Below are 26,498 nucleotides of genomic sequence, written 5' to 3'. Positions count from 1 at the left end.
AGAACCCATTCTGAATGTTCAGCTTTGTTAGGCAAACTTTTGTGGTGACTTCTGCAGTTTTGGTGTGTCAGCAGATTTAATCTAATTTTAAAGACTACAAATGTCTCTTCAGATCTGACCTTATGGTGACTTTTTTCAAAAAATTTTTGAAATTTTCCTAAAATTAAGCATTTTTTAAACTTTTCATTTTGATATAATATTAAATTTACAGAAAAGTTATAGGAACTGTGCAAGGAACTTCTGTCTGTATACTCTTTATTCAGTTTCACTGATTGTATATTTTGTTTCATTTGCTTCTGTCTGTGTGTGTATACATACACACACATTTATATAATTGTTTTCTGAACCATTTGTTAATAAATTGGAGACCTCGTTCACTGATACAATCTGTTATATAATCAAGTCTTTTAATTTTTGTTATTTGTCCTAATGTTCATTACAGATATTCTTTTTTGCCAACTCAAGAGCTAATCCAAGATCATGCATTGCATTTGACTGTCCAATTCCTTTAATCTCATTTAATCTGCAACACAGTTCCTCAGCCTTTCTCTATCTGTCTTGACCTTGTTATTTTTTGAAATGCACAGGCCAGTTATTTTATAGGCCAGCTATTTTGGGCTTGTCTGATGTTTCCTCATGTTTAGATTCAGGTTATACATTTTTTGGCAGGAACACCACCGAAGTGTGTCCTCAGTACACCATATCAAGAGCACATGATATTGGTTTCTTCCGATTTTAGTGATGTTAACTTTTTTTTTTTAAGAAGACATCACCTAGCTGCATTTCCCCCCAGTCTTTTTGTGACCAGTATTATTAAGATATAATCAATATATAACATTGTGTAAGTTTAAGGTGTACAATCTGATGATTTGATATATGCATTTAATGTGAAATGATTACCACAATAAATCCATCTTGGTGATGTTAACTTTGATCACTTGGTTAAGATGGTGTCAACCATTTCTCTCCACTGTAAAGTTAGTTTGTTCTACTTTGAAATCAATAAATAATTTATGGAGAGATATTTTGAGACTATGTATCTTGTTCCTAATCAAACTTTCACCCACTTGTTTTAGCATACATTGATGATTTTGTTCCATTTTACTTCGTTCAAAATATTTTAAAATTTCTCTTGATATTTCTTCTTTGACCTATGCATTATTTATAAGTGTGTTGCTTAATCTCCAAGTATTTTGGGATTTTCCAGCTATCATTCTGTTATTGATTTCTAGTTTAATTCCACTGTGGTCTGAAAGCAGACATTGTATTATTTCTGTTCTTTTAAACTCATCAAGGTGTGTTTTATGGCCCAGAATGTGGTCTATCTTGGTGACTGTTCCATGTGAACTTGAGAAAAATGTGTATTCTGCTGTTGTTAGATGAAGTAGTCTATAGATGTCAATTATATCAAGTTGATTGATGGTGTTGTTGAGTTCAACTATGTCCTTACTGACTTTTCTACCTGCTGGATCTGTCTGTTTCTGACAGAGTGGTATTTGAAGTCTCCAACCATAATAGTAGATTCATCTATTTCTCCTTGTAGTTCTGTCAGTTTTTGCCTCATGTAGTTTGATGCTCTGTTGTTAGGCACATGCACATGAAATAGTGTTATGATTTCTTGGAGTATTGACCCCTTTATTATTGTGTAATTACCCTCTTTATCGCTGATAATTTTCCTGCTCTGAAATCTGCTGTGTTTGAACTTAATAGCTACTTCTGCTTTCTTTTGACTTTTCTGCCTTTTGTGGTTTTAATTGAGCATTTTATATGATTCCACTTTCTCTCTTTTCTTAGAATATCAATTATACTTTTTTTTTTTTACTTTTTTTAGTGGTTGCTCTAGAGTTTGTAATATACGTTTACAACTAATCCAAGTGTATTTTCATGGGTAGTGTGAGTAATAATTTCTTTCTTTTTTTTTTTTTTAAATTTGACCACAGTGCGTGGCATGCGGGATCTTAGTTCCCCAGCCAGGGATTGAACCTGGGCCCCTGCAGTGAAAGCGCCGAGTCCTAACCACTGGACCACCAGGGAATTCCCTGATAATTTCCTATAATAACCAAATATTCCTAATTCTTCCCTTCCATTCTTTGTTTTTAAATTGAAGTACAGTTGATTTACAATGTCATGTTAGTTTCAGGTGTACAGCACAGTGATTCATATATATATATATATATATATATGTACATATATATATGAATATATATTCATATATATGAACATATAGGAATACATATATGAATATATATATGAATATATATTCATCTATATGAACATATAGGAATATATATATATGAATATATATATTCTTTTTCAGATTCTTTTCCCATATAGGTTATTCCTTCCCATTCTTGAATCATTGCTGTCATTCATTTCACTTATACATAAGTATATTATTTGTATGTCTGCATATATGTATATACACATAAGCACACATAAATAAGCATATACATGTAAATATATATATACACACATAAGCATTATTCTGTTATATCAATTAATAAGAAAAATAAAAGTTTTTATTTTACCTTCACTTATTCTTTGATGCTCTTCCTTTCTTTATGTAGATTCGAGTTTCTGACCTGTATCATTTTTCTTGTCTATGAAGAACTTTTTTCAACATTTCTTACAAGGCAGGTCTGCTGGCAGTAAGTTCCCTCAACTTTTATCTGAGAAAGTCTTTATCTTTCCTTCACTTTTGAAGGAGAATTTTGGACAGTTCAAACTTCTAGGTTGGTTGTTTTTTTCTCTCAACTCTTTAAATATTTCACTCCACTCTCCACTTGCTTGCATGGTTTCTGAGGAAAGGTCAGAAGTAATTCTTATTTTTGTTCTTCTATAGGTAATGTGTTTTTTTCCCCTCTGGCTTCTTTCAAGATTTTTTTCTTTATCTTAGATTTTTTGAAGTTGGAATATGATGTGCCCAGGTATAGTTTTTTGTTTGTTTGTTTGTTCTTTTATTTATCTTCTTTGGTGTTCTCTCACCTTCCTGGATCTGTAGCTTGGTGTCTGACATTAATCTGGGGAAATTCTCAGTTATTATTGCTTCATATATTGCTTCCATTCCTATCACCCTTTTTGGTTTTTTTTTTGGTATTTTCATTATGTGTATGTTACACCTTTCATAGTTGTCCCACAGTTCTTGGTTATTCTGTTCTGGTTTTTTTCAGTCTTTTTCTCTTTAACTTTCAGTTTTGGAAGTTACTATTTTTATATCTCCAATCTCAGAGATTCTTTCCCCAGCCTTCTCCAGTATACCAATGAGCTCATTACAACCATTTTCCATTTTTGTTATAATATTTTTAATCTGTAGCATTTCTTTTTGACTCTTTCTTAGAATTTCCATCTCTCTGTTTACATTATCCATCTATTATTGCATGTTGTCTATTTTTTCCATTGCTAATCATAGTTGTTTTAAATTCCATTAGTAACCATAGTTGTTTTAAATTCCTGATCTGATAATTCCAACATCCCTGCCATCTGACTCTGATTCTGCTGCTGTTCAGTCTCTTCAAACTGTATTTTTTGCCTTGTAATTTTTGGTTGAAATCTGGACATGTTGTACTGTGTGAAAGGAACTGTAGTAAATAGGCTTTTAGTGGTGTGGTGGTAAGGTGTGGGAGAGAAAGTGTTCTATAGTTCTATAATTAGTGCACAGGTGAGCCTGTGTCCTGGACTGTAAACTTCACCAGTGATTCTCAGTTTCCTCCTTCCTTCCCCTTGAGTGGTACAGGATGGATAGAGGGGTGCTGAAGTTGGGTAATTTCCTTCCCCCAGGTATGTTATGCTCTGGCAAATAGTTTCTTAGGGGAGGCCTTGTTGAGAAGAGAATGCTCTGGTGTATTTCTAAAATGGTTCCCTTTTCCCTCTCCATGATGGAAGTATGAAGGGATTTTTCTCTGATATTCACTAAAAAGAGCTCCTAGAGGTAAAACTCACAAAAGTGTGGGATTCCCCCTATAACTGGGTCTCCCTGGAGTTGCCTCCAGCAATTGGTCAATTACAGTTTAGGTTTTCCTACCCTGGCACCAGTTCCTGCAGAGGTTTGTGCTCATGGGTTTCTGCTACAGTAAGTTGTGATTCTAAGTATCCCCCTCTCTGTCTCTTTGATTTGGGGGAGGGACTTGCCTCGTGACCTCATTTCTCTGACATATCTAAGAAGAGTAGTTGATTTTTCAGTTTGTTCAGGTTTTTACCTGTTGTTAAAGTGGAGTGATGACTTCTAAGCTCCTTACATGCTGGCATGGGAACTGGAAGTCTATTGATAATGACGTTTTTGTCTCCATCATTCCTTCTATATTTATTAGTTGACCTTTTACTCTAAGGAAGAGCTTTTCTTTTATATTAGTTAGTTGGTTAATTAATTAATTAACTTTATTTAAATGAACTTCTGGGCTCTTTAGTTCCTATTTTATTTAATGGTTATAATCTGTTATTATTATTCATTTTGATACTCCAATCACTCCTGACCTGGCCAGAGGAAGTCCCTTCCAATTAGCTCCTGTGTGCTTTGACATGTTCGCAGTATTCTTTGAGCACTTTCTTACTTTCTGCTGAAACAAGATGTTCTGGGCTTGACTTGTACGTTTTCTGCCCAAGCCCTAGAATAATATGATTGAATTTTAGTTCATTAACTATTTTCCTTTTTGAAGAGGTTGTTCTAATTGAGGAGGGAGTTTTGATTCCATGTGGAAAGTCAACTTGATGTTATTTGTTGTGTTCACTGTGCTATGTAGCATATTCTTTATGTGACGTCATCAGTATTTCCTGTGAAAAGGTGTCATCGGTTAGTCTTCTTTGAATCTGCTTTGGTTCAACATTTCAAGCCTGGGTGTGATTCACACAGGTGCATTGATGTATAATTTTTGTTTAGGTAATTGATTTATTTGAGAACTGCAATAAACCCCTCAGTTAACTAATATGCTTTTGTCTAGGGGTGGTTGGTTCTTTGCTAGTCCTTATAGATTCTGTAGTGCATAAAACATGGTTCCTCCTCCCAAGAAGTTTATATTCTTAAAGGGAAGACAAGAAGAGCATATACTAAGCCATGGTCAGTACTGCATTAAGGTATATAAATCATCACTGTGTTATACGGGTACCAACAGTAAGTCTGTACCAATTCTGAGGAGGAGGTTATGGATGAGGATGGAGAAGACAGACAAGATTCTACAACTCATAGCCATCAGGACAGGAGGTCTTTACAGACCTAGGATGGACTCTGCACATTTACCTTGCTTGGAAAGATGAGCTCTTTTATAGGTGGCCTTTTGCACAGGGGTTATAAATCTCAATAGGACATACATAGGGAAGAGTGGGCTGCTGTCACTAAGCCTTGGGTCTCACTAAATTTCCATACACAAGCATTCCTTGGAGCCTAGAACAGGATCATGGAGTTGAAGCAGGAGAGCATGACCTATGTGATTCTCTGCCTTTTTTTCACTCCATGATTGTCCTAGAGCAGGAAGCTCTTCCTTTCTGTGAACTTGTTCTGTGAGCTGTGTTTCCAGACCCTCACAGAAAGAATATTACCTAGCAGAAGAGCATGACAGGGTTTTTTTTCTGACCCAACAATTTTATATTTCTATACTGTCTACACTCTGGTTGTAAATGCTTTGGGGGCAGGGCCCTGCATTATACTTTTTGGCATCCCCAATTGCCTGTGCCCCCATTGCATGAATTATTCATTGATTGATTGGTTTTCTGAAAAACCCTGACTGCTTTGGGATATGTGTGATAGGAGACAGAATGATGAAATTTGTTGACTCTTGTAAATATAAAGCCTTTGCTGTGTTAGCTTAACATTTTGGCCCTGGAGTGGCTCTAAATTTTCCCTTGCAGAAGCAAAATCACTATAGCAGTTCCAGACCTCACTTTTCCTAAGGAAAAAATATATGTATATATATACGTGTTTTTATATATATATATATATATATATATATATATATACACACACACACACATACACATATATCAATATATAGATATATGTGTATATATATATTTTTATATACATACATATATATATTTTAACATATTCTTCCTTATTTAAAATGCAGATGGCCTTTTAAAAGAAGGAGACTCCTATATACTGAAAAGTTTCTTTTAAATAAAAATAAAACCATGGCCTAGATGATCTCCAGTGTTGAGCTATAGGCAAACTTAGAGCAAGAGAGGCCTTCCTGGCAACCCTAAAATGAACACTGTGTAGGTGACTTCTACATTGCCTGTGAAGATGGCTTCTGGAAAGATGGCTTACATTCTTCATACTCCCTTCTTGGGCCTTACTCTTGAGCCTGATGAAGCCTGAAGCTTGGTATCCTGTAATTCCTCCAACCTAGGAGGTACTTAGGATTCTTCCTTCTTACTGGTATGGGTAGATCTGGCGTAACCTGAAGGCTGTGCTGAGTAAGAACCTATTAAATCATGCAGTGCTCCCAGCTAGGATGCCTGCGTATATCAATTGTGGAAACCAACAGTTGGATTAAGGAAATCCCCCAACTTGAAATGAATATCGGCTTGAGTTATTAAGCCCAGAAATATTTCCTGTCTTTGAGATTTGGTGATAGGCTATGCTTGCCTTAAGTTAAAGGGTCAGATTTTCCTGTAAGCACTTGAGCTCTCTTGCTATTTCGGGTAGTCACCTCTCCACACACATATGCTTCATCAGGAGTCGGAGCAGAGTGAATTTTGTTGGTTGTGTCCTGTGCTGCATTAGGATCTCGTCCTTGGTCAAGTGAACGCTCTTGATGAGTTTGCCCCCTTCTGTGATCATGTTGTAGGGCTTTTGATTACACGTTATTGTACGTAATCCATCCCCATGTTAACAGACATTCTTCCAAGTGAGGACAAGACCTGGCCTGTGGTAGATGACGGCTCTCCCTTGGGATCTCCTGGGGACAGGCTGGTGCTTTTAAAACTGCCGTGTGCCTTGATCTTAATTTATCTGTTGTATTCAATATCATTGGAAGCCAGGGAAAGGCCAAATACCTGACCTCCGTTCCAGGGCTGTGTTATTGCACCCACTCCAAGCTTCCTTTGATCCTTGCTTTGGCAAGCCAAGTAGGGGAACTCCTTAGCTTTCCTTGGTCCCCCAAAATTCATCTGACTTTGAGAATTTGTGACATTTAGTCTTCAAATTACAGATTGACTTGATTGCTGGTTGAAGAAAAAAAAGCTTTGACAGTCTACTGGAAAGTAGCTGATCAGACTGATGCTTTTCCAAGCGTCCATGTGAAGATTAGTATTCCTCCCAGCCATCACCTGGCTGTCATGGGACAATTCTTGAGGAATAGGACATTGGGCTTTATTTGGTCTTCCCGGTTATGAGAACCTAGAAAGGTAGGCAAGGGCCACTATAGACAGCTTACAATATTCATGTTAAGTCCACTCCCACTCCAAATAAAGACAACTGCTTGGCCCAGTTAATTTTAGAGTGTTTATTTAGAATAAATTCAGATCTGCTGAAATAATGTCTACTTTTGTATGGGGCAAGAAAATATTCACCAAAATTCATTAAAATTTTTCATTTAGGAAAGAGGAGAATTGTTGACTTTCTTGAGTGTGAAGGTCAGTAAACTTAAAAAGGAAGGGAGGAAGGGAGGGAGGGAGAGAGGAAGGGAGGGAGGAAAAGAAAACTGAAACAACCCTGTGTGTAAAACATTAGTGCTGGGTTAGGAGGACATTGGTTTCAGATAATTCCCATATGTGTAACATCATACATATTATAAGCACACGGCATTTCTCGTGTGTCATCCATTCCCATCTGAAATCTTCTGGTGTGAACTGTGAAATAATGAAACTGAATTTTAAAATGTGTTTTATAATTAGAATCAGTGGCTTTAATTCATTTTTTTAAATAAAATCCACTTTTAAAGAGTATAATCTCAGCTGTCCACAGGCCAGAACCCAGTCCTTTGTAATATGGAAAAAATGTCAGTATTGGGTCTAAGTTTTTTTTTAAATGAAATGCCCCCCTTTTCTCCAGCCTTCTTTTGTGGCTGCTTTCTCTATTTCATACTGCTCAGAGGCCTGAGCTGAGGGCAGATCTAAGTATGAGATGTACCATTGCTTCAAGTGCTAACAGCCTTTTCCTGGTGGTTTCCTGCTCTTGGTTTTCTGAGACAGCAGAATTTCAAGTAGAAGAAGTACTCAATTTCTGTCTTTTGTGGGCTCTAGTGCAGGTTCTTAGCCAAGGAAAAAGTCCTTGTCAGCTTTCCGGGAGCCAAAGTGTAGCTGTGATTCTATTTGCTGAGCTTCTTAGGGCTAGTCCACTTGCGAAATTCAGCCATGCTTCATGTGGGTGCCCAGTCTGGGCATTTGTGGGTGTTTAAGGCTATGTTAGGGCAGGCTTACCTGGAGACAGAGGGATTAAACACCTGGAACTGATGGTTGGCTCCAGGGTTGTAAAAGGTCTTATAAAAAGAGTGGGCCTAAGACTGTTGCCTCTCAGAGCCCTGGATGAGAGGGGAACTCGCACATAAAATAATTAAGAATTGAGTCTTGGTTTCAATCTGTGAAGGCATGGTTAGTTTTTGTTTTTGTTGGTCTGTTTTTTGTTTTTGTTTTTGTTTTGTTTTGAAGGCATGGTTGGTTTTAAGCATGGAATATCACTTAAAAAAATTGCACTCCTTGTTTAGACTTGTATCATCTTCCACCCCAGGCCTACGTTCCTGCCAGCTGAATGCATTGCTGGAGAGTCACATTCAGATTTCTGACACTGGCGGGGACAGGGCCTTCTCACACTTGCAGCAGCAGGGGCGGCACAGGGAAGAGAGAGGACCTTGTAGAGGCTGTAAGTCTGGAGAAGCAGCAAGGCCCATGTTGGGACAGGGGGCACTGACATCGGGCTGGTGACCTTTGGAGTGTGTGGTACAGATTGGCAGGGGTGGGAGCAGGAAGCAATTTTGGCTGAGGTCAGTGGTGACCTTCAGTTTTCAGCACACGGGATCAGGGACAATGGGGTGTTGCAACAAAGGCCATGAGGCCGAGCAGAAAATGGCACCTGCGGTTGCAGCAGGTGAACTGTGATGACTGCCAAGGAGAAGCTCAAGAGCCATTTGGAGACCCTGCCAGCCAGAAGGGGAGGACCAGGGCCTGGGATTCCACAGATCTGCTGCCCCAGCCTCAGGGCCAATGACTGTTGTTACAGTTACCCCAAAACTCCTCCAGTGGCCCTTCTCCAGCTGGGAGAAGTAGGAGGACACAGGCTACTCCTATTCCTTAGCAGAGAGACGTCCTGCTTCTTATTCTGGGGAATTTCACGTTAGCAGTTGCCTGTGTGTGGAACTCCACAGAACTCAATGTGGGATTCTGCTAAGAACTTAGGATACCAAGCCAACTGGGGCCAGTATCTCCTACTGTTGGGAGAAGAACTTTCTCCTCATTATTTTGTTATCCTCTGACGGCTGCAATTTGGACATTGTTAGTCTTTGGTTAAGGAGAACCTTTGCTGTCAAGGAAATTTATTCCAATGTTTTGTGACATTACTGACGAAATTTACTTCTAGTCATTTGTTTTCTGGAGTAATCTGCCCTTACTGCATATAGCTGGATGGCATCTGAATTAATGATTCTATCTGCTCTTAAACTTAAATTTTAAATTTAAATTTTAAATTGTTGCATATCAAAATTTGTTGCATATCAAAATTGCTCGTGTGTGCTGCTTCCTGGGGTCATAAACAGCAGCACGTATTCAGAGTGCCACATGACATGCTCAGACTTCCTGTCTTCACTGCCTCATTTGGCAAAGAACCAAGGTCACATGCTGAGGTTGAGATTGACCCACCTGCTCCTCCAATGAGAAACATGAAGCACGTTGTGCTTTCATACCAGCAAGCTTTGAGAAACTGAAGCTGTCTTTTCTTATTTTTCTTGGTAATGCTGTTTGAGCTCTGTGTGGTGTTCTGATGAAAGCTTACCTTTGGTAGAATGGTGAGGGGTAGTCTCACAGTTATCAAGGTATAAATATTGGATATTCATTTACAAAAACAAAACAGTAACAGCAAAGCCACATCAGAGGTCACGCAGCTCAGGCTTCTCTGGAAGGCCTCAGCTCTACCTTCTATTTGGAGTGTGCTCTGAGGGAAGGTGCTTATATATTTACTTCTGCTGCTATTGACAGATACTTCAGTGGTCCTCATTTAAACTATCTTTATGGCCAAAAATGAGACCACATCATGCGGGCTTCTGCCCCAAGGATGCGTGAAGAGAGAGGTCCTCTTTATGCCACTGGGTCTTGGCTCTGCATTAGCCAACTTCATCCTGGGTCTTTCATCCTCAGCCCCTCACGTTCCCTCCCTGTGGAGAAAAGTCAGACATGGCCCTGCCCCAATGAAGCTTCAGACCTCAGCAGAGCAATCTCTTCTCCACAAGCCACATATGCACAGCCCCCAGGGCTGTGTGACTGTTGCCCTAGAGGGATACTTTCTGTTTCTGTTCCATAGGAGCCATCCTTTACAAATTTTTTGAAATCATGACACTTCTTTCTTCACCCTCCCTATTCACTCCTCCCAGCTGTGCCTTGTGGCCAGAATGTACTAAATCAAAGGTAAAGTATTTATTGTGTACTCATGCTAAGGGATGGTTTTTCAAGCAAGATATTAGGATATTATCTCCTGTCTTTAAATTTTAAATGCAAATGTATTTCAAGGACCACAGAATGAACTATTTGAAATTAGGACTATTTTAGAGAAATCTGGGTTGGATGATTGCGGGAACTATAGGACGTAGAAAAGAAGTTTAAGACCATTCTTACCTTGAGAGTGTTTGGAGATTTTGTGAAACTCATTGAGAGCTCTGGAAACAGCTTGAATTGTGGATCACAATTTCAAAGCATCCGTGTTCTTTCCGTCTGCTCCCAGTTCTCTGGTTCTGATGATCTGGACCACCTTGAGTCCCTGTGCTGACTGAGAGGCAGAACAGCTAGCAGCTGCTTCTGTTACCCTCAGACTCGAAGGCCTCAGCTAAGGGCCTCACTGTCAGATCCCTGCCAAGGCCTTTGGCTTTCTTGAATGACTTGATCACACGCTGATGTTTCAAGGCTGGGTGCTCCCCAGCTGGAGCCCTGAAAATGCTTGCGTGGCATCCCTAGAGAAGGAAACTAACTTGAAAGAAACTCCCACAAAGTAAATCACCAGGACCGGATGGTTTGCATCCAAGAGTTAGGGACGGAAATGAAGTGTGAAATAGCACAGATACTGATGAAGACATTAGTTCTCCATTAAAACCAAAACTGTGTCAGAGCAGAGGACGTTTACTAACATGATGACCTTGCTGGTAAAGGAGAAAGATTAGTGGCCTATCTGCTGCCTCTGGAAAACCTGGTCCACTTGGAAAGAATGACACAAAGTACGAACAATGATACAATAGCCTTTATTCCCTTAAAGCAGGTGAGAGGGACAGCATTGCGGTTCATGCATGGCAGCATTTCAGTAGAAACCTTGGAAAGAATATGATAGTGAATATGTAACGTGCGGGCTGCTATTCCCTACTCCTGTGCCCATGGCAGACACCACTAATCGATCTCTTCTTCTAAGCTTGGATTGGGCCTCACACTCCTCAATTTTGTGATCTCCCATCAAATGACCAGAGTTGACATAGGTTAGTTAAAACTCATTTGTCCTCTTTGTCTAAGGGGATGTATTTTATCATGGACCATCTTGGCTCATCATTAAATTGTAAATAATGACAAGAAGGAAGTCTTTCACAGGTAGTTTAGTTTAGGAGCTGACACGAAACATGTCATCTTCTTTCTTCTAAAGACTAAGTTAGCAGAACACCTAACGCCAGAGATAAACAGTTTTGTGAGAACTGAATCCAGATGTGTAATCCTAACCCAAACCACAGTAGGATCTTTCTGGAGGGGAGGGAAGTCAGTTCCTCTGAACAAGGTGCTTTTAAGAAATGAGAATCAAGGCAGCATCCCTCATTAAGCATTTCCTTGCAGAGTTTAAAGAAGGTTGTAGACATTGTTGAGTCCTGCCACAACAGTGACTCTGTGGGGCAAAGAAGTGAGGCAGGCTTTGAGGGAAGAGCTACTCTGAGGCTTGGAGAGAAAAGAGACAGGAATGATGGACCCTGGAGAAGCTGAGTAACTTTATGGAAAACCTGAGGTTTCATTGGGACTGGCCTTCATTTCACACGAAGGGAGAAGAAGGCCAGCTTTGATGCAGGTCTGGGAATTCCGTGGGCCTATGGACAAGACATTTTGCCATTGGATTGAACAAAACCTCCTGTCACTGGTAATGATTAAAGCAGTATGGCTATAATAACTATCCTACAGCCTCGTGACCTCCATATAAAGGGGTATGTGATAGAGCTGATCTCCTGGAATGGAGTATAAATGATCATTTAAAGCAGGAATCTGCTTGCCTCACTAGAGGCTGGGCTATTTTGCTTGATTGGTGAAAAGATGCAACATACTTTGATTAACAGAGAATCAGACTATAGTAAGATGTACTTAGCATCTAACTGTACTGTGATTTCTCGTTGATAATTCAGGATCTTGTCATATTGCAGGGTCATCACTTGGGAGATGAGCAGGTGCTATGGTTCAGAGGGCATGGCAGCAAGGATATGATGGGGTCCATGGGTCAGCAGACCTGGGTGCTCGTTCCCACTCTACCACTAGGCACCCTTTGACTTTGGTCACATCCAGCGGAATCATAGTCATGGAATGAGATGCTGGGAGGTCATTTTGTCTGCATCTTTGCCTCACAGGAGCTAGGGATTATCATCTACATTTTAAAGACAAGGCGGTAGTTGCTCAGTAAGAGTACATTAAGGGTGCAACACGGGGGGAGGTGTAGATGAATGAGAGGAGGGAATCCAGGTCTTCTCATGTCACTGCTCTGCTTCCGAGTCTCAGTTTCCTATCTTTAATGGGCTCTATAAGATAAGTGAGGAGTTAGCATGTGTTTAACGCACAGGGAGAAATCTCTGTGAATGAGATGATTGATTAAATGTAGTGCTGATCACTTCCATTTCTAAGTCACTTTGTAGTTTACAAAGTGCTTTCATCTGCATTATTTTATCCTGCTGAGGACTCACGGAGTTGGGTAAGCCGTAGGATTCCTTAACCACTTTCTACAGATGCTTCAACTGAGACTCAGCAGGGTTAAATGGCATCCTCAAGGCCACATCAAGGTCAGAACCAGGACTCAAGCTCCTGCCTTCTGATTCTGAATCCAGAGTTTCTTTCACCATAGAACAATAGATAAGGGACAGTTTACTCTATTTATCATTCACTTTAATGACAGCAGAGTCTTCAGCGTCACAACATGGTAAAAATAGACTGTGAGGGCAAGGAGTTTCTCGGTAGCAAACAAACTGAGCTCATCAAAATGTTCTCGCGGGCAGGTTTGGTTGCCGTGGCCTTTAGGAAAGCCTTGGCAGTCCTGCTGAGGACAGCGTCACCTACTCACCTCGTCCAGCTTTCCCTGAGGAGCTGCCTCTTGGCTCCAGGGCCAGACACAGGTGCTGCCCTAAAGGACACAGGGCAGGGGTGGGGGATGTGGAGTGGGAGGAGGGTTTCTTCTGAGGTTTGGAGACCATGGATTGAGAGCACATCCCTGGTGTGGGGACTGAACCGTGTGTCCCGCAGCAGCAAGCTTGCTTGGTTTTGGCACACAGAAGGAGAAACAGCCTGGGGACCCCAGGATTCCTGCGCCACTGAGGTTTTTCTGAGGGGCAGGAGGAAGGACACTGAGAGAGTATGAAAGAATAAAAGTAGCCAGGCTAAAGGAAAAGCCCCATTTTCGTTCACTTAAAGATAACTTCTAATCCCCCTACTTCCCAAAATGATGTGATATGAATTACAGTAAAAAAATTATACATGCATGTATTTGTGGCTAAAATAAAGACAGATAGGAAATAAGGGCCCATACAGAGAAAGTTGGGGTGGTCCCATATGACCATTTAACAGTCCCAGAAAATGCAACCACTTTGTCTTCGTAAGGCAGACAAAGAATATATTTCTATTAGGATGCACCACTAGTATTCTGTGTCATATTCTTTTGAATATTTCTCCCATTGGAAATATCCAGCTAAGGGGAAATGCTTTACATTACAGCAGAAGAGAGCTTGGAAAATAAACAATTTTCCCACTTGAAGGAATCCTATTAAACCAGTGGTCCTTGTCCTTTTAAAGTCATAGATTCCTTTGAGAATTCCCTGAATACCATACATCCTCTTCCCAGAAAAATGAAAGCTCCTACAAATTTAGCTTATAATTTTAGGTCACCTATAAACCCCCAAAACCCATCCATTGACTTCAGGTTAATAATCTCTTCATTTAAAAAATTAGAAATGTATCCCTAATTTCAGAAATGCTGTCATAATGGTTTTTAACACCTTTTACTCTTCTTACTGGTGCTACTTTGTAGAATAAGAAACAATGCTGATAGGTTTTGTGGGAGTTTTACACACTTAAAAAAAATCTCAGACTTCTATTTTTGTTTTAACATTTTCATATATATATATATATTTGTAACTGGAGCCATGTAGCAAGTACGGGGAAAAATTGTGCCTTGTTTCAACAATTTTGCTAATTTTTAGGTTGAAAGATGACAGGTGACTAGAACTTACCTTATGTTGAATTAAAATCAATATTTCTCTTAAAAAGTAAAAAAATTAAGAATTAGAAATTAACGTTTTATGAAATAATTTTTCCTTTACAAACAGATTCACTGCATGCAATTGAGATGATTGTAATTAAAATGTAGGTCTATGGCCAGTGTCACACAAAATATTCTGATTTCTATGAAATTCCCTAGCCTATGACATTTGTATTTTACATGTGTAATCATTGCACATTCACTTATAATTTTATCTGTCTTTTATTGGTTTCTTTTAAAGATGCTATATAGCGTGCATTCCATTGTAATTTATATCTGATAATGTGTAATATTTGGTATAATAAGGAAAATCTGCCTTCACTGTAAATCAATTTTGATTACATGTAGAATATGGTATATAAAGTAATACTTTAATATCTACAACAGCCCACACACCATCAATAAGATCTCATCCTCCAAACTTGTGAATTCTTGGAAAAAATTACTTCCACATGTTCCTAAAACTACTTAAGATTTTTGACTGGTTGGTGGTCTATTGATTCTAAATATCTGACCTGTCAAAACGCCATCTTTAAACTTTAGTGATGCATAGATGCTTGGAATTAGCCAGGGCTGAATTTATTACAGAACAAAGGGAGGTGATGATTAACACACCCATTTGAGCAGTAGGGGGGAAAAATAATCCTTGAATGGATTAGATGCCCTGATCCTAAAACCACATTCTCTGAATGTTGGGTCCTTGCCCAGAAATGAAGAGAGGCCACAAACACTGATGCCTTTTAAATGACAGGGTATCTCCATGGGACTCTGGTCAGGGACACTGGGGCAGAGAGTTGAGGGTCAATTGGGAAAAAGCCTTTCTCTCTCCTGTGGTCTAGCAGAGTTGAGGACCCACACCCACTCTGTGTGTAGCAACCCTCAAAGCCCACCCGATTAGTGTTATTTAATTATCAGTCTTCCTGCCTGGCAGAGATTATGTTAAACTGTAAATAAATTAAATTTTATTTTGTTAACCACTAACCAGGGATCACTTATACATTTTTTTGGACTCCAGTAGGCTACTTTCAAGACCGGCATAGAGCCTGTCAAGAAGATGATGTGAATTATTATGCACTGTCCCTAGAAGCCGAGTCATAGGCTAGCTCTTTCTATTCACTGGCAGTATCTGCTAGATTCTGAGCACTCCCGGGACGTAATTCCAGGGAAATTTATCTTTGTAAGAGTAGTCTGTGAACAGAGCCCTAAACCCATTTTCTGACTGGTTTTCTCTTTTTCCTCTGCCATGTCTTACAAGCTTTATAAAAAGTATGTCTTTTTAAAAAAATAACATTGTATAATAATATTGATGGAGATCGACTCTCTAAGAGGTTCCTCCAACAGATGGGTCCCCTCCCGAGGAGGAAACAGACCGTTAGGAAAGTCCTTCTGACCCCCCATTCCCTGGGAGGAGGAGCCCTTGAATCACAGGCCCAGGTGCTCAGGAAATCTCCTGTCACTCTGAGATGGGCCAGGACATGGTGCCATGTCCAAAACTTCTAAATACAGTTCAGGCTGGGTCATCATGACAGATGCCGAACTGGCACCGCTATGAGGGCTGAAGTGGGAACTCTGACAGTGCTTAAATGCTGCGGCCCCTGGGCTTGAAGCCTTCATGGGCTGGGATTGGGAGAGGCAGTGCAGAGCCTCATGGGGAACAGGGTGGGAGCAACTTTGGCAAGGAAATCCTGCTGCCTCTGCGACACCACCACTCCTTCAGAAGGCAACCAACACCCAATAACATACCAGCTATTTTAGAAGCTGTCAGTTTCTGAACTGCTGGCACACTTGGAGGACACTGTTTCTTCAAAGGTCATTGGGACCGTTCAAGGTAGGTAGGCCTGGGGAGAAACAGAGGCATGCTATGGCCAAGGAATGAATGGAATTAAGTGACCTGGTCAAGATGGTTCGAGGAGTCAGGAATGGAGGTAGGAATATTGACTCCGGGATTCCCAAATCAGCTTTTACATAGAAGACAGTGTTAGGCTATGTTTTACCCTGCGCCATCCTCTTGGCTATCACCAAAAATCCCACCAGGTTAGGCTCCTTTGACAACTCACTCTCCTCTGGGGAGGGCTTTGGAGGCAAAAAAGAAGGCAGGAGAGACACCTGGCAGGTGGACTTTTCCTGGAGGAGTCTGGGAACTTGGGATGTGAGGGTAAGATTCTGAGGTTGGCAAGCATCTTAAGCTGGGGATGGTGAATTGTAAGTACACAGACACTGCTATGAATACAATTAATCCAGAGTGCTTGTTTCACTCTTAATGCTTGCCCCGTGCCCCAAAAGTAGATTCATTTCTGTTGTTAAAGCATTTTATTTTAGGGTTTCTGAAGGTGGAGTGGGTGGTGGATGATTCAAGCTTTGGGGTAAGAAAGACCTGGGTCCTTTTCTTCTCTCTGATGCTTCTGGGTGAGTGGCACTGGGCATGTTACCTTGACTAAGTCTCAGTCATCTCACCTGTCAAATAGGTTATAATGCACAACTCTCAGGTCTCACCTTGGGGCTCTTGGAAGACTCCCTTAAGCACTAGATCTTTTCTGTCTCCTCAATGTATATTTTCCTTAGCCTGAGCCAGAGGGTGAGAGCTCTTGACAAGGTTGTCAATTTGGAGTCAGGGGACCCTGCAGCCCCCCAGCTCTTTTCTGTCTTTCCCACTTCTTGTGGAGCAGTGCCCTTGGGCTGCTTCTTCAGCCGAGGTTGATCTCTCTGCTTCTCTGCTGAAGGCTAGAATTTGCTCTCGGGGCCCCATTTCCTAACTGAAGATCCAGCCTACATCTTTTCTCAGTGGTCTGCCCTGTTTTCTCTTCTTTCAGATTCTAGTCATTTTCCTTCTCAACTAGTATGGCAGCCATCATGAACCCGGAGTAGACCTACACAAAAACAGGCTTTCTTAGCTGGTATTTTTACTATTCCTTTGCTTTCCCTCCTTCTGCCTCTCCACAATTTCTCCTTCTAACATATTCAATTCTGATAACTTTTGCTCCAGGCCCTGAATTATTTTCTTCATTATGTGATATTTTCCCATTCTACATTTACAATTTTCTTTGTTAGGATTTGCTTTTCTCCTTTTGAAAGAACACAAACCTTCTTTCTCCCTCTCAAATGTGGATTGGCAAGTGATTGGGAAAAGATCTAACCCTGTGGCCACCTCCCTTTCCAAATTATGGACAGAAATAACATTTAATATACTCCTACTGTGTGCCAGGGGCTTTACTGAGAGCCATGGGCATATCTGTTTTATTGAGGAAATTGGCTCAGGCAGGTTAAGTCACTTGCCCGAAGTCATAAAGCTGGGTCTGTATGATTCTAAAGAAGGACCGTGCTCTTTCCCCTTCTTGGCAGCCTCTCTGGAAACCCCACTTCACTGCAGACAGCAGGGACACTTGCTATGTGGGGGTCTAGAGGGTGCAGCAGCTCTGTGTGCAGGAGTCATCCGGTTCCTGAAGGAGAAGACATCTCTGCACCCCATCCCCCACCAGGTAACACACACACACACACACACACACACACACACACACACATACACAAAAGCATCACCAGCTCCAGCACTTGTAGAAGGGCTTGCTCCTTTCCTCATTTTACCCTCGTGATCACAGGCACCTTTTCTTCTTAGGTTCATGTGGAGGAGAGTTAGTATTGAGAATTTTCTAGATGATAGACTGTGACCGCTACTCATAGAAGTGACCGAATTCACTGAATTCATTTGATGCCCCTGAAAGATTTCAGGTTAGACCTTGCCAACTCACGGTCATGGAAGGAAAAGCTAGTGGGATTCCAATATCTTAGATTATGTGTAGAGGTGACCCTGTTGGGATTTTGTTGGGAACACGGCATTCAATTAAAACACCTCATTACTAGGGATATAGTGGTCTCCTGAAGAGGATCAGAAGAATAGCATTCAAGATTCTTGATGTGTTTCCAGCCTTCTTCTCTGGCCACATTTCTTCTCTTGCTTTGCTAAACATACAGCGTGGGCTTCCCTGGTGGCGCAGTGGTTGAGAATCTGCCTGCCAATGCAGGGGACACGGGTTCGAGCCCTGGTCTGGGAAGATCCCACATGCCGCGGAGCAACTAGGCCCGTGAGCCACAATTACTGAGCCTGCGCATCTGGAGCCTGTGCTCCGCAACAAGAGAGGCCGCGATAGTGAGAGGCCCACGCACCACGATGAAGAGTGGCCCCCACTTGCCACAACTAGAGAAAGCCCTCGCACAGAGATGAAGACCCAACACAGCCATAAATAAATAAGTAAATAAATAAATAAACCCAAAGTTTAAAAAAAACACACAAAAAAACCAAACATACAGCGCTTTATTCATTCATTCATTCTTTCACTCATTCAACAAAACCAACATTTTATTGAGTGCATAATAGGTGCCAGACACTGTCCCAGGTGCTGAGGATACAAGAGGAATCACACAGATGTGGTCTCAATTACTTGCTGTTCTCTAGACCTGCTTGGTAGACTTTACTCCTGTGCCTCTGCCATAAAATTCCCTTTTCCTGGAAGATCCTTCTCCTCCTTCCCCATCTCTTCCTTTTCATCTTGCACACATCTCTCCATTAGGCCCAGAAAAGACCGCCAGGCGGGAAGAAGTTCTTCTCGCCTCTAAACTCCCATAGCATTTTGTTGATACTCCTTTTAGATAATACATGAAAATTAGCATTCATATATCCCTTTTACTACTGATAAAGTATTTACGTAAACACACAGACACACACTTTGTTAGTGATTCATAAAAATTTCACAAAGTAGGTACTAATGATATCCTCATTTTGCAAATGATACAACTAAGGCTCAAAGAGGTTAAGTGACTTGTTCAAGATTAGACAGTTGGAAAAAGAAGAGATGAACTTTAGAACTTGGTCTTTTGAATTACAGTCCCTCAGCATGCTCTATGCCATGCTGGATTTTGACTCTTCTACTTTTATTAGATTATTTATTAACCTGTCCTGTCTCCTAAGTGATTTTGTAAGTTCCTGAGGACATAAGAATGTATCTTATTTAATTTTGTGCCCCTCACATTACTTAACACATTGCCAGGCTCAGGCTAGATAATCAACTATTATTTGTTGAAAAAATAAATAATTGATTGAATGGATGAATTCAGAAAATTACTGGAGAGGTTGTTATATTTGCCAGCCATTTAGCTCTTTTATTCATCAAACAGGATGGTTCTTTATGGTTGGCTTGATAGGTTGGGAAGATTTTATTTTATTTATTTATTTTTAACTTTTTTATTGGAGTATAATTGCTTTACAATGGTGTGTTAGTTTCTTCTTTATAACAAAGTGGTTGGGGAGATTTTTCTTTTCTTTTCTTTTTTTTAATTATTTTTGGCTGTGTTGGGTCTTCGTTTCTGTGCGAGGGCTTTCTCTAGTTGCGGTGAGCGGGGGCCACTCTTCATCGCAGTGCGCGGGCCTCTCACTATCGCGGCCTCTCGTTGCGGAGCACAGGCTCCAGACACGCAGGCTCGGTAGTTGTGGCTCACGGGCCCAGTTGCCCCGCAGCATGTGGGATCTTCCCAGACCAGGGCTAGAACCCATGTCCCCTGCATTGGCAGGCAGATTCTCAACCACTGCACCACCAAGGAAGCCCGGTTGGGGAGATTTTAAACTTAGTGTAGCTGGTGGTGTCCTGAGCATAATTTGAAGGGTATTGCATGTTCCTGGCTATATACTCGAATGTCTATCCTACTTACATGTTTGACATTGCCACCTCCAAGGGCACTGTCTCCTGAAGTCATAGTTAAATTACACTTGTTGCTTGGAAACTGGCTGCTTAGTTCTTCCCCTTTAGCATATTAGCATGGGTTTATTTATTTATTGGTGCTCAGTGAGAATATCCTAACAAGGTATAAGGCAAGTTCTTCCAGGGCCTTTGGGGGAAGGCCTCCTTTTCACATCATGGAAATTAAAAGACCACTGTGGCAGACATCTGATGGTGTTAATGGTAGTAGCTGCTGTGGTGATGGGGGTGCGGGTGGGAGGTTGGGAGTAGCTGTGGTTGCAAAGAGCAAATAAGCACTGGCTTAGGAATGAACTAATGTGTCAATTCACTCAGAAAAAATGCCAAGAGCCTTGTGAAGGGGCTTGTGTTGACAGCTACTGGCCTAAAATTGACTGGTAAATCTTGAAGACCACCCAGTCCATCAGGATGAACTTTTGGAGGACCTCTGGGGCAAGAGGTATTTAGATTAGGATATTGCCACGTGGCTTCTGACCAATTTTTGATTATTCCATTTATGCATTTTCTGTGCTTTCATCAAGAATGTTTTCTGAACCGAAAGTTGGTCTCAAAACTTTTAATTTTATGGGGAGGATGAAATAAAATATTTGAAATTAGGATTGTTCTAGAAAATCCAGGACCCATAGTTGTCCTTATTTTTTTCTTGGTCTTCCCGACTACCTTGATCATTGGCATATAATCTTATCTGTTAATTTGATACTTTACTGTTTATAAAGTGCTTTCATATATATAATTATCAGTTGATTTCTCCTCAAGTACAGATACATATTTAATACTGTCAAACACTTCTGTGCCCTGAACTCTGACTTAAGCCTATGTAAACCAAATTACGCACAAGTAGGAACTACTTCAGCTGCCTTTTCTTGTCTCTCAATGCTGTCATTACACACTTCTCAAAGTCCAGACATCTTCCAAGTACCTTCTAATATTATTTTGCTTATGTTCTAGGCTAAACCAAAAGAGTGATTTGACACTGACAGTGATCTTCAGTGATCTCTCTGTCACATTTGTATCTTTTACATGGGGGTGCTGGGAACAGGAAGTGAAATACAACAAAAGAGGGCCTTTTACATTTGTTCTTACTTGTTAAATAATGTTAAGTTAGTGAAGAGACCTAAAATATTCCTGAACGTAACTGCCCTGCTACTGCGAAAAGTAAATTCCCATCTGACCTGGCTTTGAATTTTCTGTTTTCCCCAAAGAACTGATAATGTTCTAGTTTCCATAGAGCTATCTTCTGACCGAGCAGCCTGAACGTTAGCTCTGCATTTCCAAGTTCAGAGTGGGAAGCACAGAACTGTGCAGGTCTAGTTCTAAAAACTGGGCAACAGTTGATGGTGGAAAGAGCACCTCTAGTGTCAGACTAAGTCAAATCCCACTGTGACACCTCCTCGTAATATAATGTGAGAAAACCTTTTTCATCTGCCGGACCTCAGCTTTCTCACTTATAAAGTGGCAGCAATAATGCCTACTTCATAGGGTTTTCTGTGAAAATTGCATGAGGCTTAAATATAAATGTATATAAACTATTTAGTGTAGTGCCTGTTATTTCTCTTCTTTTGTTTACTTCCACCTGCAAAGCATGCTGGAGCACTAGAGGCTGAACCTTTAATGACAATGAGCCTTCGTTTGATTAACAAGAAATAGATGTAAAAATGACTGCCGCCACTTCTTTGCAAAGCCTCTTTAAAAGGCTTAGATCTCAGGGATGACGTTGGGTCCTTGCCTGTGGTCTGCACGTCAGTGAGAGAGGTGCTGGTTGTCAGGTGGAGAGTGCTTTAGGCAGCTGAAGGATATGTGCTCTCAGTCTCCCTAATTGGATTATTGGCATGGGAATTGCAGGCTTCAGGTTACCGTCCCCCTTTTTCCCAAATAGAACTTGGAGGGCATGGAGGGCTCAGAGACTTCATTCCATTACTAAAGTCATCTAACAGGCTCATTTGAGTGTTTGCTATCATCATAATTTTAGTTTAATCCAACCTGGGTTATAGTTCATTCCCTTGAAGCTCTGGACTGGGTATCAAATTTGGGCTCAGTCCGTACTCAGGTCAGTGCCAAATGCTCTCCTTCTGCCGTATTTAGAATTACTCTATGAAAAGTTTCATCACCAGATTTTGCTAAGCTACCTGATAAAATCTGATGTCCCAGAACCAATTTCCACTGCAGAGGTCCTCTGGGAATAGGAATTTACTTGAGCCTGGTACAGAGACTGCTACCTGGGTTATAGCTTCTGATGTCTCCTATGGTGTGAATGGGAGCCCTGAGATGACTGTGGGTGGGTCTTGGTTTTAGAGGCTTTGGGAGTTAAGAAGTAGGCCAAGGAGTGGTTGCCCTGCCAGTATCAGATAGGGGGTACCACTCAATGTAGTCATGTCCCAGTTATTGGGAGAAACAAAAACAAGAACAAGAACGATTGTTTGATTATCATCTGGTTTGGGTCTTTCTTTTTTAATTGTTTCAAGCTATTTTCTCCCTTGGGTAAAATATGACAGCTGAGGTCCAGTCTCATGGAAGTGGCTTGTGCGTCTAATCTCAGAAAATTCAACGTCTCTTATCTGACTCTGCAGTAGTCTTCTACCACCCATCTTCCACATTGAAACCAGGCTATCGTGTATCATTCATTCAGGAGATGTGGCAAAGCATGAAACTCAGTTTATGGAATTCATAGTCTAGAAGGGAAGACCGAACCATCATCACCTACATTTAAAAGAAAACTTTGGTATAAAGAAAATAAAGTCTAAACTCCATATTATGACACACACATTTCTCCTAAAATATAAACTCCACGTGGCCAGGGATTTTTGTTTTTTCCCTGATGATGTCTCAAGAATCTAGAAAAGTGATTGGCACATACTCAATGTTAAATAAGTTGTTGTTTAATTACATTGAACCTGATTTTCCAACTTATCTCTTATCTCACCTCCCCTCTTCCCTTATGTATTTTTAAGCTCTGGCCATATCTGTGTGCTTGTAATTTTCTAAAAATGACAAGTTCTTACTTATGCTATTCCCACTACCTGAGATTCTGTCCCCATACTTTCTTTGCTTGCTCATATTGAACTCATATAAAGCACATATAGATTTCAAGCCCGCTCTCAAATGTCACCTCGTGACGTCTTCTTGATCCTCTTGCCCATTGGCTTGTTTGCTCTTCAAAGCTCCTGGTAGCGCTTTGCTCCTCTACATCTGCCAGAGCACCTATCGCAGTCCATCTTCTTTAACAGTTTCTGTATCCTTCCTACCCGATTGTGAGCTCCTTCAGAGCAAGAACCTGTTTTGCCTGTCTTCGTACATGAATACACACCCTGGTCTATACAAAGCAGAAATGTTTGGTGGAATAAAAATGGAATTAAATATAATTTCATATGCCTGCAATCCTTAGGAGGTAGAACCGATGCAATTTGGATTTGGCTGTCCATAATATTTGAAATGGAGATAATAATAATAACTCTTAGAGTTGTTCTATTAAATGATGGTATATATGTAAGGTCTTAGCAGAGTGCCAGTAAGTGCTCAATAGGTGTTGACTATTAACTCTTTGGTTGGGATAGTTGTTATGAGCTTATATTCGTCTCACTGTCCAAAGTCACTAACGTTGTTATCAGCAGAACCGTTAGATTCTGTCTTTATCATACAGATATAAATGTAATTTTTGAGAAGGAAGATATCTTTTCCTTGACCTTGATAGGAAAATAAGGAAATAGTAAAGATAAGGAAACTGAGGCTTGGTGAAATGAGGTGGCTTTCCAAGACCCCACTCTTGGTGAGTAGCAGAGCCCTAAAAGTGAATGTGCCTTGCTACCTGTAGTAAGAACTGATTCCTTAAAATTATTAGTTAAGTGGAGATGAAAATCACCTGGCAGACTATGAAATATGTTCTAATAATGTCTAATTTTTTAAAAAAATATTTATTTATTTTGGCTGCGCCAGTTCTTATTTGTGGCAGGCAGGATCCTTTAGTGGCGGCATGTGGGATCTTTTAGTTGTGGCATGTGGACTCTTAGTTGAGGCATGCATGAGGGATCTAGTTCCCCGACCAGGGATCGAACCCAGGCCCCCTGCATTGTGAGCGTGGAGTCCTACCCACTGGACCACCGGGGAAGTCCCCTAATTTTGAAATGAAGTCAAAGAACACATAACTCAGGCTTTTTCTATACATGTCAACCAAATCAGCTTATCGTGGTTGGGTTGCTGCTGTTAGACTTGGTGGTCTTTAAGCTGTACTACGAATCCATCCATTAAACATTAAACTTAAAAGGGACTTTATAGCAGCCCTAATTAAATGTGCATGTGCTGTGCTATAAAGATCAAGGAAAATAGGGACCAGAATAGTTATGTGACTTGGCCAAGATCAAACATGTTAAGCTATTTCAGTTGTAAGGATGGCCAAAACAGTTGAAGGGTCTTACAGAATTGCTGATTGCTTTGGCCAGGGATGAATGTAGTATGATCTTGGGGAGACCTGATCGTTGATTCAGGAGGCAGAAGACCTACTTTGTAGGCCATGTTGTTTTCAATTTTTCTTAGTCTCAATTTCCTCATCCACAAAATGGACATAAAAATATAGGCCATATCTAGCTCATCACATGGAAGGATATATTAGATAATATGTAAAATATAAATTAAGAAACTATTTTATTATTGCTACTATTTTGTATGAGTTGAGAACTGGAATTCTCTCTAAGCTAAACTCAACTTTCTCTGGGAACTTAACGTTAACAGTATCCATTTTCTCAATATGAAATAGATCAGAGATAGAAAATGAGTGACACAATGAACGGATGGTTAGATTCTCTTTTTTAGAGATTTTTTTTTTTTTGGATGGTAATAGATATGTTAGTTTGACCCTATGAGTCAGTCACATGATATTCTCCAGTGACTTGTAACTGGCTTAGCGCAGGTTCCCAAAGTTTTCTTCTTTAACTTCCTTAGTTATGTATAACTTTATCATTTATGTTCTGACTTACTAAAACTTTCCCTGTTAAAATACTACTCACAAGAGACGTCTGATGGCCAAGAAATCTTTCCAGGTCATTCAAATGAGTTCCTAGTGGTTATTTTTTGAAGGCAGGAAGTCACAAGTTGCCAAGAATGAAAAAACCTTGAAAACACAGAGGTGTTTTCTGATCTTCAAAAGACTGATTATATTTCTGAATGGATGACCTGATTTGATTGAAATAACCCACCCGCTATGTATACATTTCTCACATTCATGACTTAGGTAACTTGATTATACATGCTGATTAATAGCTGAAATAATTGATCTGGTTAGCCTAAATATTTTATATAACTATGATTTAGAAATATATTTTACAAAGGATTAAACTTTATTTTTACCTAGGCTGTTGATGTGGACTCTGAGATTACTATTTTAAGGGTATTGTAGAGTAGTTTATGTCACAGGTAGCCCTCATTACTCTAGGGGTTAAAAACAAACTATATAAAATATAATACTAATTTTGTTTCCAACCTATGGCAGTTAAGAAACAACCAAGAATGGAAAATTCCATGGTACATTCATGTGACTGAAAATGTGGGCTGCTGCCTGCATTCTGTATATAAAAGTCACTTGGACTCTTATTTTGTGAGGGAGTGAGAGTTCAGGAGCACAGAGTATTTCCAGGGAAACAAATAACTGTCTCTGAAAATCCTCTTCATGGGAAAATACTGCCTATGCCTCCACATCTTGTCCATTTCTTTATTAGTAACCATGGGTTCCCCAGGAATGTTCCAGCCCTCTCAGATCCCTCTGTTTTCTGAATTCCTATGAGACATACAGGAAAATATGTAATAGTGTGGAAAACTGCATGGTAGTATTTGTCTTGGTCTCTGATTATTTGCGAATGCTCCCAGTTTCCACTTGTACTGTAAATACCTTTAAGAGGAGCCCCATTGTGTACTTTGATATTTCCCAGAATCTAGCACAGTACTGGGCACATAGTAAGCACTCAGTAGACGCATAATTAATCAACACTAACTGGGAAATTTCCCAAGGTCTGGATTCTGTTTCAAATTATCTGCATGGTATCTCATATAGGGCCACATGCTGATAGGTGCTTATTGATGGGTTTGATTGAAACTATAAACAGAATACTAACTCAATTCTTTAACTCCTATGATAATGTGAATTTGAGCTCCCAGTC

General features: G+C 40.3%; 1 protein-coding gene across 2 annotated transcripts in view; it reads left to right on the top strand.

Moving 5' to 3' along the window:
- The window catches only part of TBX15 (T-box transcription factor 15), a 110,749-nt gene that overhangs the window by 32,898 nt on the left and 51,353 nt on the right, over positions 1 to 26,498 (top strand). The window contains exon 1 of one of the 2 annotated variants that reach the window (XM_059928930.1): positions 16,391 to 16,439. The exons of the other annotated variant lie outside the window; for it this stretch is intronic. The gene's annotated coding sequence lies outside the window, so the exon portion shown is untranslated. Of the gene's footprint in view, positions 1 to 16,390; positions 16,440 to 26,498 lie in introns of those variants that run through there. 2 annotated transcript variants of the gene reach the window in all.

Source organism: Balaenoptera ricei, chromosome 1 (assembly GCF_028023285.1).
Source record: "Balaenoptera ricei isolate mBalRic1 chromosome 1, mBalRic1.hap2, whole genome shotgun sequence".
NCBI lineage: Eukaryota > Metazoa > Chordata > Mammalia > Artiodactyla > Balaenopteridae > Balaenoptera > Balaenoptera ricei.
Note: the sequence above shows the minus strand (reverse complement) of the source record. Positions and strands in the feature narration are given on the sequence as shown.